This window comes from Geotrypetes seraphini, chromosome 14, assembly GCF_902459505.1.
Source record: "Geotrypetes seraphini chromosome 14, aGeoSer1.1, whole genome shotgun sequence".
Taxonomy (NCBI): Eukaryota; Metazoa; Chordata; class Amphibia; order Gymnophiona; family Dermophiidae; genus Geotrypetes; species Geotrypetes seraphini.
In genome coordinates, this window is record NC_047097.1 from 37,043,130 (window position 1) to 37,057,631 (window position 14,502).

Here is a 14,502-nt window from a genome sequence, read left to right on the forward strand (position 1 = left end):
TTATTGCACACGGTGTGAATTTGTGTAGGGTATTTTTAAATGTTTGACATTTTGGCTAGTCTGTTATAATAGAAATGTAATTATGTTAACAATGTTGCTTTTGTAAGAGCTCATTAATAGTTTTTGTAGTGGGGTCAAATTGACCCCAGTGGGCTTCAGTGACAAACTTGCCGCTCAGCATCCCCTGGTGATGCTAAAGAAAAAAAATATTTGCAGTATTTAACTTGCAACAATAACATATGAAAAGTCATAAAATATTAAAAGACTAGTTTTTTGCCCATTACATTAATGGGTGCTATAATAAATGTGTAGACTTAAGAATTTCTTTCTTTCTCTTTCTTTCTTTATATCTGTCTTTCTTTCTCTCTCCCTGCCCCTTTTTTTCTTTCTCTCTCTCTCTCTCTGTCTCTCTCCTCCTGTCTGTCTTTCTTTCTGTATTTCTTCCTGCCTGCTGTCTGTCTTTCTTTCTTTCTGTCTCTCTCCCTGCCCCCTGTCTTTCTGTGTGTCTGTCTCTCTCCCTGCCTGTCTGTCTTTCTTTTTCGTGTGCTGACACGCTTCGGCTCCAGCCCCCTTCTACCTACCCTTAAATCAATCCTTTTGCCTCTTGCTAGTCGTTTCCACCCTCCCCAGCCTGAACAACCGCCAACCACAGTCCGGATGCTGAGTGTCAGTATGCCTGCTTCCCTATTATTTTTGTGCTCTCCTTAAAAATAGTGTTAGACGGAGAGAAGGCGGGAGTGGGGGAGTAACCGTCGTGGTGCCTCAACATGCGCAGAAGGAGCCGGCATCACTGAGGGAGGGTGATGGGGAAACCGTTGCTGGCTCCTTCTACTACGCATGCGTGGCACGAAAGCATGGACACACGGAGGCATGGAGTTTGAAGTGTGCATGCGTGCTAAGGGTTTTATTATTATGGATAACTTTGAGCCATTGTTGTACAGCAGACGCTGGTGTCATTTTGGCCCCATTGGGTCTTCCAGGGTTAATGGCCACATGCCAATGGTGAGATGAGCACATAGCCATTAACAGTGTCAGCCATTTTCCAACCACAGCACAAGTGGCCTTAGTGTGTTCGAAAGACACATGCTAAGGCCGTTTTTGCTGCAGTTTTAGTAAAAGGACCTCTGAGTTTGTGGTTGCACTACTGGCACACAGATTCAAAAGGAAATATCATTTTTATTTGTGAACTATCTTCCATAGGTCAGCGATGGAGGGAAGCTTACAGCTTGCTGCTCTTTCCTTGCTTCGGGCCTTCCTCATTGCCGGGTCCTGCCTTCGTGGAAACAGAAAGTAGACAGGACCCAGCAGCGAGGAAGGCCCTAAGCAAGTTATAAGCTTCCTTTCGTCGTTGACCAGTCTCCTGCCTGTCTCCTGCCTTAGCCCGTAGTGAACTCATGCTTCGGGGCTCTAAAGTGTGCGTGCTAGCTTCCCTTCTCTTCCCCCCACCCCCCAGGACGTAACTTCCGGTTTCAGAGGGAAGAGAGGGGAAGCCGGCACGAACACCTTAAAGCCCCGAAGCATGAGTTTGCTACGGGCTAAGGCGCCAAATCTCCAGCCGATGAGGTGGGTTTTTTTTTATGTTGAGCAGCGGCAGCAGCTGCAGGATTCGCAATGGATGGCAGCCGGGCAGTCATCTAAATTAGCTGGGCGGACCACCCGGCTGAAAGGCCCTAGGGAGAACACTGCCCCCTGAAACCTAGGTGGATAGGCCCTTTCACTGTCCTCATTTCTTCCCCCACAGCTGTCAAGGTGTCAGGACACGAAACCTGGTTTCACTACAGCAGAGTCAAGCCAGCTGTTGTGTGGCAAGCCACCCCAGGCAAAACAGACCTCCAGCTGAAGATCTCTAAACCCTCAAAATTGCTTTGAACATTTACCACTGTTCTTAGTAGGTATTCTGAATATAACCTTTTCACAAGTGTTTGAGTTTAACTGACTGCTTGTGGTTCACCACTGCTTCTAGCAAGTACCCTGAATATAACTGTTTTAGGTTTTCTAAGTTGTTCCTGACAAAATGAGCTTCTTGTGCCAGCATTGTCGGCGCCTTTTGTGTTATATATCTGACTTTTGTTTTGCCCTCACTGTCTTATATTTCTTTCTTCTGTATTTCTTCCCTATTGTACTAGGGGATCAGTCACAATCCCTTACCCCCTGTAAGCCGTGCCTTTCTCAGGTCCATAATGGAGATAAGGAATAAATGGCCCTACTATACCGTACCCAATTTAAATGCCCCTCAGCGGAGGGGATCCGCATTGATAATGTTGAGGGTCCACTTATCAACCAGACTCTTATTGTAGATCCCACTCGCCCGGTGTCTTTGTATTTTGATGCATGCGTGTTATTTGATGCTGCCCAGGGTCATGGTATTGCCCCTAATACAGTCCCATGTGGCTCCCTAGCTTAGCAGCGCTATTACACCTCATGTGCTAAGTATGTGTGCCTGTATAACTTAATGCCCTTTAAGATATGCCCCTATGAGGAAACCTTTACTAATGGTGGAGCCTGTCCTGAGTGGGAATGTGTCTCGTGGGCCACTTACAAGAACTCTCATAAATACCCAGCCAATACCCCCTCTGCCACTCTTGCAGTAGGCCCTAACCCCGGTCTCACATGCACTGCAATCCACTGTAATCCCATGGTTTTCACTATCACTAACCCTCACACCTGGAATGCCAATGCCCAGATCTGGTATGCTAAAAACCGAATGGGATTCTATATTGATGGTAAAGGACTAGACCCAGGCACTGTTGTATATGTCTGTATTGTGCCCCTGTTCACCACTCTGTGGTGTTTCCCCAGTTTTATGAAAATATGAACGTAGATATTGATATTCCTGTAATCACTAGAAATCTGTTTATACAGTTTGCTTGAAACTATAGGCCAGACTCTTAACGTTAGCAATTGTTTTGTATGTGGACGGACTGGTATGGGAAAACAGTGGCCATGGGAGACAAAGCAGCTGGACATGTTAAACTTGACTACACAGAACCTCACTTTCATGTCAGGTGCACGACCTCCATGATGGGCATTGCGAACCTCCATTGTTGCTTCCCACTGCCTTAAGCGAATTGGGGGTCGCTTCAACGTCCAGGTTGGACACCTCAAGTGTTCATTTCTCTGGTCTTTTAATACCTCCACTGTTGCCTGGGACCCCTGGCCTGCCAATAACATCTCCAATTTGCCAGGTCAACTCCTTCAGACACTGCTCAATGAAACTTCCTATGAGTGATGGCCAGCTCCTGATGGTCGATATTGGCTCTGCGGTCTGTTTGCTAATCTTGGTTGCCTGCTAACTGGACTGGTACATGTGTACTTGGCATGATCTGTCCCAGCTTCTTCCTGTTACCACTGGCCGATGGTGAATGCCTGGGATCCCCTATATTCGACACCAGGGGTCGCCAAAAGCGGTCTACTTCAACTAAGTCCCTTAAAATAGGTGAATGGGGTGATGACTGGCCTGAAGAACGGATCATCCCTGCTTATGGACCTGCTACTTGGGCCGAAGATGGCTGCTATGGTTATTGGACCCCTATCTATATGCTTAACTGCATCATTCGCTTGCAGGCTGTTCTTGAACTCATTACCAATAAAACAGCTTGTGCATTGGCTACCATTGGCAAGGCCAATGCTAAAATGCACACTGCTATCTATCAGAACCGCCTAGCTCTAGACTTCTTGCTGGAGGCATCTGTGGCAAATTCAACCCATCCAACTACTGCCTTGAAATGATGACGATGGTAAAGTGATCGAGGAAGTTATGGATCGTATCACCAAACTGGCTCAAGGTCCTGCCCAGACCTGGTATGGCCTCACTGCAGACTGACTCTCTGGCACCTTCGGCTCCTGGTTGCCCTCTGACTCAGCAATGAAGACCATCTTGCTGGTTGCCACCCTGTCTTCTCTGCTCCTTTGCTGCCGGCCCTGTGTGGTCCCAATCGCCATAAAGCTGCTTCACTGAACTGTTGATTCTGCTGTTGACCATTCCACTGCTGCTATGGCCCTTGTGCTCCCCCAGTATCGACCAGTCCCTACAACTGATCCTGACCTTCCTCCTTCTTGACCTTTCATCTCCTTCCTCCTTCATTCAACTAGCCTGAAAGGGGGGGGGGGGACTGAAAGAGTCTGGGATTGGTTTTCCTGAGTCTTGAACTAAGTTTTCTCCTTAATAAAATGCTGAATTGTGTTTAATTGTAGACCTGACTTATCTCATGTTCTAGCCTGCCTGCAATGGGTGTTGTAGCTTGGGCATTTTAGCTTCTTATTGTTATCTCAGCATACACAGTATTGTATTCCGCCCACCTTGACATGTAACAAAAAGACTGCAGGACTAAGATAAGTGACCTGCTTAGGACCAATGATTGTTAAGAAAAGTAAGACGTGAGAAGTTTTTTCTAGCATTCAGTTTTTTAGCCAGAAAATATATAAATATCACTATAATTTCCTGGTTTCGGGACTTCAGAAGCAGCCAGCTTGGGGGCTTAGGAGTCCGCATATGCTGAATAAAATATACCTGTCGCTTTCTTCAAATCTCTAAGTTTTGTGGCTGACCAAAGTGACCTTTCAGTAGTACGACTATCGCCACCTACAATCGAGACACCCATTTGTAGAATCAGTCCCTTTGTTTTTAAGCTACCATGGATCGAAGATCACAACCTGGAGCATGGGAAATGTAGAGAGAGGTACTTGATCCCATGGGGAGAGAAAAACCATACCTGATTGGGAGAAGAAAATAAGAAAGGGAAGAAGGAAGGAGACAGATGCCAGACCATGGAAGATAAGAAAAGGAAAGGGAAGGGACGGTAGAGAAGAAGGAGATGGTAGGAAGGGAAGGAGAGGAAAGATATACCAGATTGTGCAGGGGGGTAGGGGGAATGGTTAGGTATTTTCTTTCAACTTAGGAGCGCCATGAAAAAATTATTTACACACTAAGAGTGCCTTAAACTGAAAAACTTTGGGAACCACTGCATTAAGTCATTAGCAAAGATGCCTGGCTAGACATATAATTGAGGGGGCAACAGTAAGGGACAGCAACTGTTAGCTGATGGCATACAGATTCTTACACATGCACACAACAGCCTCAGTATTCAGAAGGTGCTGGGTTTCTACATTTTGTCACCTTCATTTGGGCCCAATATCTGGCTGATCTGGGTGCCTTTCAGCAGTATTCCATCTTAGTTTAGGATTAGAGGCAATGGTCGGTTAACACCTGTCATTTGTAAGCCAATTTTTCTGAGCCTAATTGATGAACCAAGTTGTGCACAGCTATGCTTTGCTCTTAACGTCTTTTCCCTGCCAATTTCCCTGCCAATCTCTATACCTATTGTCACACAGTTTTTAAGCTCCTCAAGTATAGAATCTAGGAATTTGTTTTCATCAGAGGGTTTATGCACTCAGACCTATCTAATCTAAAAAAACAATTTACATATGGGGATATCAGTTAAAGATGGGAGGGAAGATCCCTTGAATATAGGGTGCACCATACTTTACCCAACCTGCAGCTGTATATTAGAACTGGCTGTGTGGATGCAGTGTGAGTGTGCTAGCAAGACAAGGAGCTGGGAATAGATAGGGCAACCTCTATAATTTATTTTTATTTTTTCTGGCATTAGCAAGAGCAATTAGGGAGCATCGGAAGAAGGACACACAAAAGATACGCCACTAAGGGAGTCAAGGTTTTGCCTTGTTGATTTATTTAAAGATAGGTAATAGGGTGCTGCTCCAGTATTCTTTTCCTGGTTCCTTCTTCTGACTTGGTAGAGATCCAGTCCCAGAACCAGTTCCAGAGGGAAGCTCCTAGGCAAGAAAGCTGCAGTGGGCCAGAAAAAAAAAGCTTTTATTTTACTCTCATTTTTCAAGAAAGGACACTGTGTTGAAAGGACATTTGTCACCTTTAAAGAAAACCTACCTAAATTGAGTCCTGTTACAACAGACACAGGGAAAATAGGCAGTTTTACAATGGATCTTAGTTAATAGAAGGTTTGACATGCAAAGAGATTGGTTTTAAGAATTTTTATAGAAATCTGAGTTGAGTTTCCTGGTGTGAAAAGCTGAAAAGAAAGAGAAAGAAATTTTTAGCAAAAAACTAAGTTAAGCATATAAAAGAAATATAAAGAGATTCTGTATAATCCGACTAAATGCTAGATTCACTAAAGCCCTCTTACCTGTCCAATCCTGTTCCGATCCGTTTCTGAGTCTTGCTGGGCGACCCATTCACTAAAGGCTCCCATGCAAATGACCTAATCGGAAACACGCCCACAAGTGATCCCAAGGATCGCTGAAGACCTATCGCGACACATGCACAGACCTTCATTGATGGCTGTACTTGTGATCTGTGCATGCGCCGCTCTCCTGCACTAGCGAGGTCAAAACAAAGGGGGAAGGGTTGGGGAAGTAATGACAGGCAAAGACAGCCGGGCCCGATCTCGTTTCCCGATGGAACTTGCTGCAGCCTGTTTTGAAAAAGCCAGACTACAGAACTGAACATGAAACCCGCTACGACACTCCTGCTCCCTGCTGCCCTTCCCCACACTGCGAGCCTGTGGTTTTAAAGTGGGGCTGCACTGCGGGGAAGGGCGGCAGAGAGCAGGTGAGTTGGGGTGGCATTTTTCCTCACAGACTCAATGGTTTAGCAGACAGAGAAGCAGTCCCAGTGCCTCCATCTTATGTCTTTAGTGCCCCTTCCTATTTCCTTAGTGCCCCCAGTGCCTCCTTCCTATATCCTTAGTGCCCCTTCCTATGTCCTTAGTGCCCCCAGTGCCTCCTTCCTATGTCCTTAGTGTCCCTTCCCATGTCCTTAGTGCCCCCATTGCCTCCTTCCTATGTTCTTAGTGCCCCCAGTGCCTCCTTCCCATGTCCTTAGTGCCCCCAGTGCCTCCATCCTATGTCCTTAGTGCCCCTTACCATGTCCTTAGTGCCCCTAGTGCCTCCTACCTATATCCTTAGTGCCCCTTCCTATGTTCTTAGTGCCCTCAGTGCCTCCTTCCTTCCTTCCTATGTCCTTAGTGCCCCCAGTGCCTCCTTATGATGTCCCCCTCAATGCCTACCAGGCTTTGTTCCACCCCCCACCCCGAAGTCAGCCTCCATGCCTGCCTACCTCTCTCCCTCTCTCCCTGCCGCACCAAAGCCAGCCTGCTTGCCTGCCTACCTCCTTCCCTCCTTGCTGCACAAAAAAAAAAAAGCCTCTCTCCCTTCCTGGTCTGCCACCGCCGCCGCCGCTGCTGCTCTCTATCCTTACCTCCCTGTTGCTGTTAATCACCGCCCAGAAGCCTTCTTCCCGACGTCAATTCTGATGACAGACAGGATGTTCCGGGCCAGCCAATCGCTGGCTAGCCCAGAACATCCTCTCTGACATCAGAATTGACATCAGGAAGAAGACTTCTGGGCGGCGATTAGCAGAAGCAGCAGGGAGGTAAAGAGAGAGGGTGGCAGCAGCGGCAGTGGATTGGGGGGGGGAAAGGAAGGAGGGAGGCTTTTTTTTTTTGCACAGCAGGAGGGACAGGAAGCGATCGCCTGTCCCGTTGTCCCCGCGCACAGCTTCGGGACGCACTTATCTTGCCATAGCTGCATATCTTGCCATAGCTGCTGCACATGGTCCCCTGCTCTTTGCAAAGCTGCGATCGGCGTCTCGTACATGCAGCCTGCTGACCCACAAGCCTTCCCTGTGATGCAGATTCATATTTCCATCTGTTATGTGTAATACAAATCCACTGAATCCATGAACATTTGGTGAGTTAATATTGGTTTTTCTCCTAGACATTTAGCCAGGACTTTCAAAACCTGTCCTGTGACACCACCACTAAACTAAACTAAACCTTAGGTTTGTATACCGCATCATCTCTACATTCGCAAAGCTCGACACGGTTAACAGGAATTAGGGTAGAAAGGAACTCCAGAGGAGGGAAGGAAGAAGAGGAAATTTAGAGGACTAGAATAATCAGAGAGGGAGGAAGAGTTACAATTTTGAGAATAACCAGGTTTTCAGATGTTTACGGAAGAGTTAGAGGGAGCTCAGATTCCTAAGAGGGGAGGTAAGGTTTTTCCAGAGCTCAATGATTCTAAAAGGGAGGGAGGAACCTAGTTTTCATACAAGAGAGACGCCTTTTAGAGAGGGAAAGAAGAGTTTGTTTTTGGGTGGATCCAATTTGTGAATAATGAGTCTCAAGTGCACCTTGATTGATCTCATGCATATTCACTGTGGATATCTTGAAACCAATCTAGGTTTGGGAAACTGCATTTAAACAGACAGTAGAGCTGAAATTCACATATAGCTGAGGTTAAACAATTTAACTGTAATATAGTACCTGATTTCCTAAGCTCCTTCCCTCCCAAATACACACAGAACATGAGAAAATCAGTTTCATATTTGCTATTTATTTAGACTTGTAATTCATTTATTTATGTGCTAGGAATAGATGAAAAACATGATCATTCTTATATTTATTGCAATCAAAAAGGATTTCAAAGTTGAGTTACAGCTTTTTCTTCTCATAAATGCAGACCATGGGGAAAATCTTAAGGTTCCTCTCCATAAAGAGCTTTGTCTCTCAGATACTCTTCTAGGCATTGAACAGCATAGTCATCCACCCTAACATCAAATTTATTGACAAATAAATGATGCTGCTGAAGTACAAAGTGGAGATCTCCAGCCCCATTAATACAGATAGACCGTTGGAAAATACCTGTGCATTGGGGATACGCTGCCCCTTTACCTATATCTCCTTCATGCCACTCCCATCTCACAAGCCTTGCAATTGCATTTAAGTCTGAAAGGTCATATTTTTCATGGTATGGAGTAGATCCAGGAACACCAGGCATTCGATATAGAGTTGCCCACAGGTGTTCATCTGGACTGTAAGTATCCTTTGACCATTCTATTAGTTTCTGCTACTTCAGAATTTTCCAATACAGTAGTTCACAAATTCTCTTGTAACCACAAATAAGCACTTCCAACAAACATTGGAGAACTGATTGGTGGAGGACCCTTCGTAATATTAGTTATTTCTATAGTTGTAGTAATTTTATGAGAAAACTGCCAGCGACTTACTTTATGTTGTGGCTTTTCAGACTCTAGGCTATTTTTGCCCTTCAATAGCTTCAGGGCTCTGACTATCTCCATGTTGGTCTTTATTGGGAAATCGGTGCCGCAAGTGTTTATCAGATATCTCCAGGGCACTTTACTTTTCAGCAAATCCTCCATGCAGTTCAGATCAGCTTGAACCCTGAACCATGATGCGTAAACCAATTTTTCCAATTTGGATGCTATAAATACATTTTCAAAACAAGAAACAATGGCTCGAACAGCTTGCTTGTATAAATCAGGAGACTTTTCGTCCACATGAATACAATAGATATTCTGAGGGTTGTAAATTGCCCTTAAAAGTCTTTCAAACATTTCAATTTGTTCATGGATGACCATAGAATATGCAATCGGGTAATTCTCTTCCTCTTTGCTTAGTGGAATAGAAATAAACCTCCGGCTCATCTTGTAATGGTTGCAATCTTTAGTAAATTTCAAATAGTCCATTTCAGATATACGCAGCTCCTTCTTGGTGGCATTCTTTTGGTGCAAAAGTGCCAATCGCACTGCATCTTGATCTCCTTGTATTATTTTGGAGCAGCTGATTTGATTGCTGGAAGGCAATTTCATTGAGGTGACAAACTGGATCTTACAGTAATTTCTCCTCAGATTGTATGCGCTCTGAGGCAGATCTTCCAAGCCACATGGTTGAAACATGTATTTCAGGACTGATGCAGCAAAAGAAAGCAGTCCAATGAGCAATAAACAGTGTTTCCATTTTATGCAACGCTTTTGCCAACACATTCTCTAAATTCAGATGATTTGCCAGTTCTTGTTTTATATCTGTTTTTATTTTCCTCTAGTCCTTGCTCTATAATAGGAAAGCTCTTTCTGGAAATCTCCTCCTACACTGGCATTAACTTCCAGGGTTTCTCTGTCTTTAATAAAACTTAGCCCCTCCCTCAGCCGCACCCTAATGAGGAATGCTTCTGAGAACCTGAGCCTTTTAATTATTTCCTTTTCTCTAATTACAGATCTGGTAAAAAGTGAACAACAGTTTAAATGAAAGACCACATTCATATCTGAGTGCAGATCTCGCTTATCGGGGGGAAAGGGTGCACATCTTATAGAGCAGTGGTCCCCAACTCTGTCCTAGAGGACCACTATACTAATCGGGTTTTCAGGCTAGCCCTAATGAATATGCATGAAAGAGATTTGCATATAATGGAAGTGACAGGCATGCAAATCCGCTCCATGCATTTTCATTAGGGCTATCCTGAAAACCTGATTGGCCTGGTGGTCCTCCAGGACAGGGTTGGGGTCCACTGTTATAGAGGAACTTAGCAAGTAAAATGAATAATTACTAGATGAGTGTGAGATTGCTGGACAGACTGGATTGACCATTCAGGTCTTTTATCTGCCATCATTTACTATTTTACTATGTTACCATAATCCAGCTTTATTCAAAATCCAGTAAAGCCTAATATCAGTTCTCTTCAGTTCAAAACAACAGAAACATTATTCATTGCTTACAGAGATGCACATGGTGCCAAGATCAGCTACAGTTTCTACCTTACTCAAACGGGAGCTTTCTCACACTCCTGAATCAGTGCTTCAGTCCCTTACACTCTACTTGCAACTCAACAGAACTCTGAGTTCCTTCTGTCCCTCACCCTTTCAGACAAACCCTATTTTCTTAAGCACTCACAAGGTTGCCTGTTTCTTTCAGAGCTTTAAATACAGTATTCTAACAAGTATTTTCACAAACAGCCTAACAAACCCTGTTAATGTTTCTTATTTTGTTCATAATAGAATTAGACTATAGGGATAGTCCTTCCCCCTCTAACCAACAATCTTTTAGAACTGCAAGTGCTGCAAGTATACTTTAACCAAGCACTTTACAGTATTTCTAACAAGCTTTTTGGAGCAGATTTGCATGCCTGTCAGTTCTCAAGGGCTGCAATCAGGTCAATTTTTCACATTTCCCCATTGAATATGCATGAGATCTATTTGCATTCAGTTATTGTATATAAATAGATTTCATACATACTCATTTGGGAAATCCTGCAAACCCTACTGGGTTCTGGCCCTCAAGGCAGAGGTTGTTCACTCATGAACTAACCTTTTATCCCTCCTTTCTTCATATCAGAGGGTAAGACAGTAGGGTTTCCCTCCGCCTTTAACAGATTCACAAACCACTGCACTTTTGCAGTCTTACTCTAACAGGTACTACCATATTTTTTCCGCTCCATAAGATGCACCGGACCATAAGACGCACCCTAGATTTAGAGTAGGTAAACCCCCAAAAAACCATTCTGAACCAAATTGTGTACTAATATATACCATGCTCTGTACCCAGTCTCCCTTTCCCTGCCAGGCTGTTCATTTCATTTTTCATATACACATAATACACACAGCAGATATAAATTATCAAAACTGACACATTTTGATCACTATATTGAAAATAAAATAATTTTTCCTACTTTTGTTGTCTGGTGATTTCATGAGTCTCCTTCCTTCCTTTCTGTTTTCCTTTCTTTCATCCTTCCTTTCTTCACTCAGGCCCAAGAATTGTCCCTTTCTATTTCCTCCCTCCCATGTCCCAAGTTCATCCCCCTCCCACTCACTGCTTTCCAGCCTTTGTTCTTTGACCTACCTCCCTCCCATGTCCCGAGTTCATGCTCCCTCCCACTCACTGCCTTTCAGCCTTTCTTCTTTGATCTACCTCCCTCCCATGTCCTGGGTTCGTGCCCCTTCACTGCCTTTTAGCCTTTGTCCTTCGTTTCTCCCTGCTGCACCAGAAACTGCCTTCTCCCCCCTCCCCCCGTACGTTGAAACCTGCCTACCCTACGCCGATTCCTCCTCCTCTGGCCCCAGTCTGCTGTCGCTGTGCCGAAAATGGTCTTCCTCCCTCTCTGTGTGCTGAAACCTGCTTGGTTTCGGGATTTCTGAAGCTGCCATCTTGGGGGCTCAGGAGTCCGCATATGCTGAATAAAATATACCTGTCGCTTTCTTCAAATCTCTAAGTTTTGTGGCTGACCAAAGTGACCTTTCAGTAGTACGACTATCGCCACCTACAATCGAGACACCCATTTGTAGAATCAGTCCCTTTGATTTTAAGCTACCATGGATCGAAGATCACAACCTGGAGCATGGGAAATGTAGAGAGAGGTACTTGATCCCATGGGGAGAGAAAATCCATACCCGATTGGGAGAAGAAAATAAGAAAGGGAAGAAGGAAGGAGACAGATGCCAGACCATGGAAGAAAAGAAAAGGAAAGGGAAGGGACGGTAGAGAAGAAGGAGAATGGTAGACCATGGGGGAAGGGAAGGAGAGGAGAGATATACCAGATTGTGCAGGGGGGTAGGGGGAATGGTTAGGTATTTTCTTTCAACTTAGGAACACCATGAAAAAATTATTTACATACCAAGAGTGCCTTGAACTGAAAAACTTTGGGAACCACTGCATTAAGTCATTAGCAAAGATGCCTGGCTAGACATATAATTGAGGGGGCAACAGTGAGGTACAGCAACTGTTAGCTGATGGCATGCAGATTCTTACACATGCACACAGCCTCAGTATTCAGAAGGTGCTGGGTTTCTACATTAAACAATTTACATATGGGGATATCAGTTAAAGATGGGAGGGAAGATCCCTTGAATATAGGGTGCACCATACTTTACCCAACCTGCAGCTGTATATTAGAACTGGCTGTGTGGATGCAGTGGGAGGGTGCTAGCAAGAACAAGGAGCTGGGAATAGATAGGGCAACCTCTATAATTTATTTTTATTTTTTCTGGCATTAGCAAGAGCAATTAGGGAGCATCGGAAGAAGGACACACAAAAGATACGCCACTAAGGGAGTCAAGGTTTTGCCTTGTTGATTTATTTAAAGATAGGTAATAGGGAGCTGCTCCAGTATTCTCTTCCTGGTTCCTGCTTCTGACTTGTTAGAGATCCAGTCCCAGAATCCAGTTCCAGAGGGAAGCTCTTAGGCAAGAAAGCTGCAGTGGGCCAGAAAAAAAAGCTTTTATTTTATTCTCATTTTTTTAATAGTGTACACCCTATTTATTTTTTTTCTAACATTATTAGCAATATTTGGAATCCTGTTTTCAAGAAAGGACACTGTGTTGAAAGAACATTTGTCACCTTTAAAGAAAACCTACCTAAATTGAGTCCTGTTACAACAGACACAATAGTCTTAAAGGGAAAATAAGCAGTTTTACAATGGATCTCAGTTAGTAGAAGGTTTGACATGCAAAGAGATTGGTTTTAAGAATTTTTAAAGAAATCTGAGTTGAGTTTCCTGGTGTGAAAAGCTGAAAAGAAAGAGAAAGAAATTTTTAGCAAAAAACTAAGTTAAGCATATAAAAGAAATATAAAGAGATTCTGTATAATCCGACTAAATGCTAGATTCACTAAAGCCCTCTTACCTGTCCAATCCTGTTCCGATCCGTTTCTGAGTCTTGCTGGGCGACCCATTCACTAAAGGCTCCCCATGCAAATGACCTAATCGGAAACACGCACACAAGTGATCCCAAGGATCGCTGAAGACCTATCGCGACACATGCACAGACCATCATTGATGGCTGTACTTGTGATCTGTGCATGCGCCGCTCTCCTGCACTAGCGAGGTCAAAACAAAGGGGGAAGGGTTGGGGAAGTAATGACAGGCAAAGACAGCCGGGCCCGATCTCGTTTCCCGATGGAACTTGCTGCAGCCTGTTTTGAAAAAGCCAGACTACAGAACTGAACATGAAACCAGCCACGACACTCCTGCTCCCTGCTGCCCTTCCCCACACTGCGAGCCTGTGGTTTTAAAGTGGGGCTGCACTGCGGGGAAGGGCGGCAGAGAGCAGGTGAGTTGGGGTGGCATTTTTCCTCACAGACTCAATGGTTTAGCAGACAGAGAAGCAGTCCCAGTGCCTCCATCTTATGTCTTTAGTGCCCCTTCCTATTTCCTTAGTGCCCCCAGTGCCTCCTTCCTATATCCTTAGTGCCCCTTCCTATGTCCTTAGTGCCCCCAGTGCCTCCTTCCTATGTCCTTAGTGTCCCTTCCCATGTCCTTAGTGCCCCCATTGCCTCCTTCCTATGTTCTTAGTGCCCCCAGTGCCTCCTTCCCATGTCCTTAGTGCCCCCAGTGCCTCCATCCTATGTCCTTAGTGCCCCTTACCATGTCCTTAGTGCCCCTAGTGCCTCCTACATATATCCTTAGTGCCCCTTCCTATGTTCTTAGTGCCCTCAGTGACTCCTTCCTTCCTTCCTATGTCCTTAGTGCCCCCAGTGCCTCCTTACGATGTCCCCCTCAATGCCTACCAGGCTTTGTTCCACCCCCCACCCCGAAGTCAGCCTCCATGCCTGCCTACCTCTCTCCCTCTCTCCCTGCCGCACCAAAGCCAGCCTGCTTGCCTGCCTACCTCCTTCCCTCCTTGCTGCGCAAAAAAAAAAAAGCCTCTCTCACTTCCTGGTCTGCCACCCGCTGCGC

The 14,502-nt window shown here is 44.9% G+C and overlaps 1 protein-coding gene and 1 pseudogene across 2 annotated transcripts in view; one reads left to right on the forward strand and one right to left on the reverse strand.

Moving 5' to 3' along the window:
• LOC117348198 (beta-1,3-galactosyl-O-glycosyl-glycoprotein beta-1,6-N-acetylglucosaminyltransferase 3-like) overlaps positions 1–14,502 on the forward strand; it is a 313,029-nt gene that overhangs the window by 146,949 nt on the left and 151,578 nt on the right. The gene's annotated exons all lie outside the window — the stretch shown is intronic.
• On the reverse strand, positions 8,351–9,945 carry LOC117348199 (annotated as a pseudogene).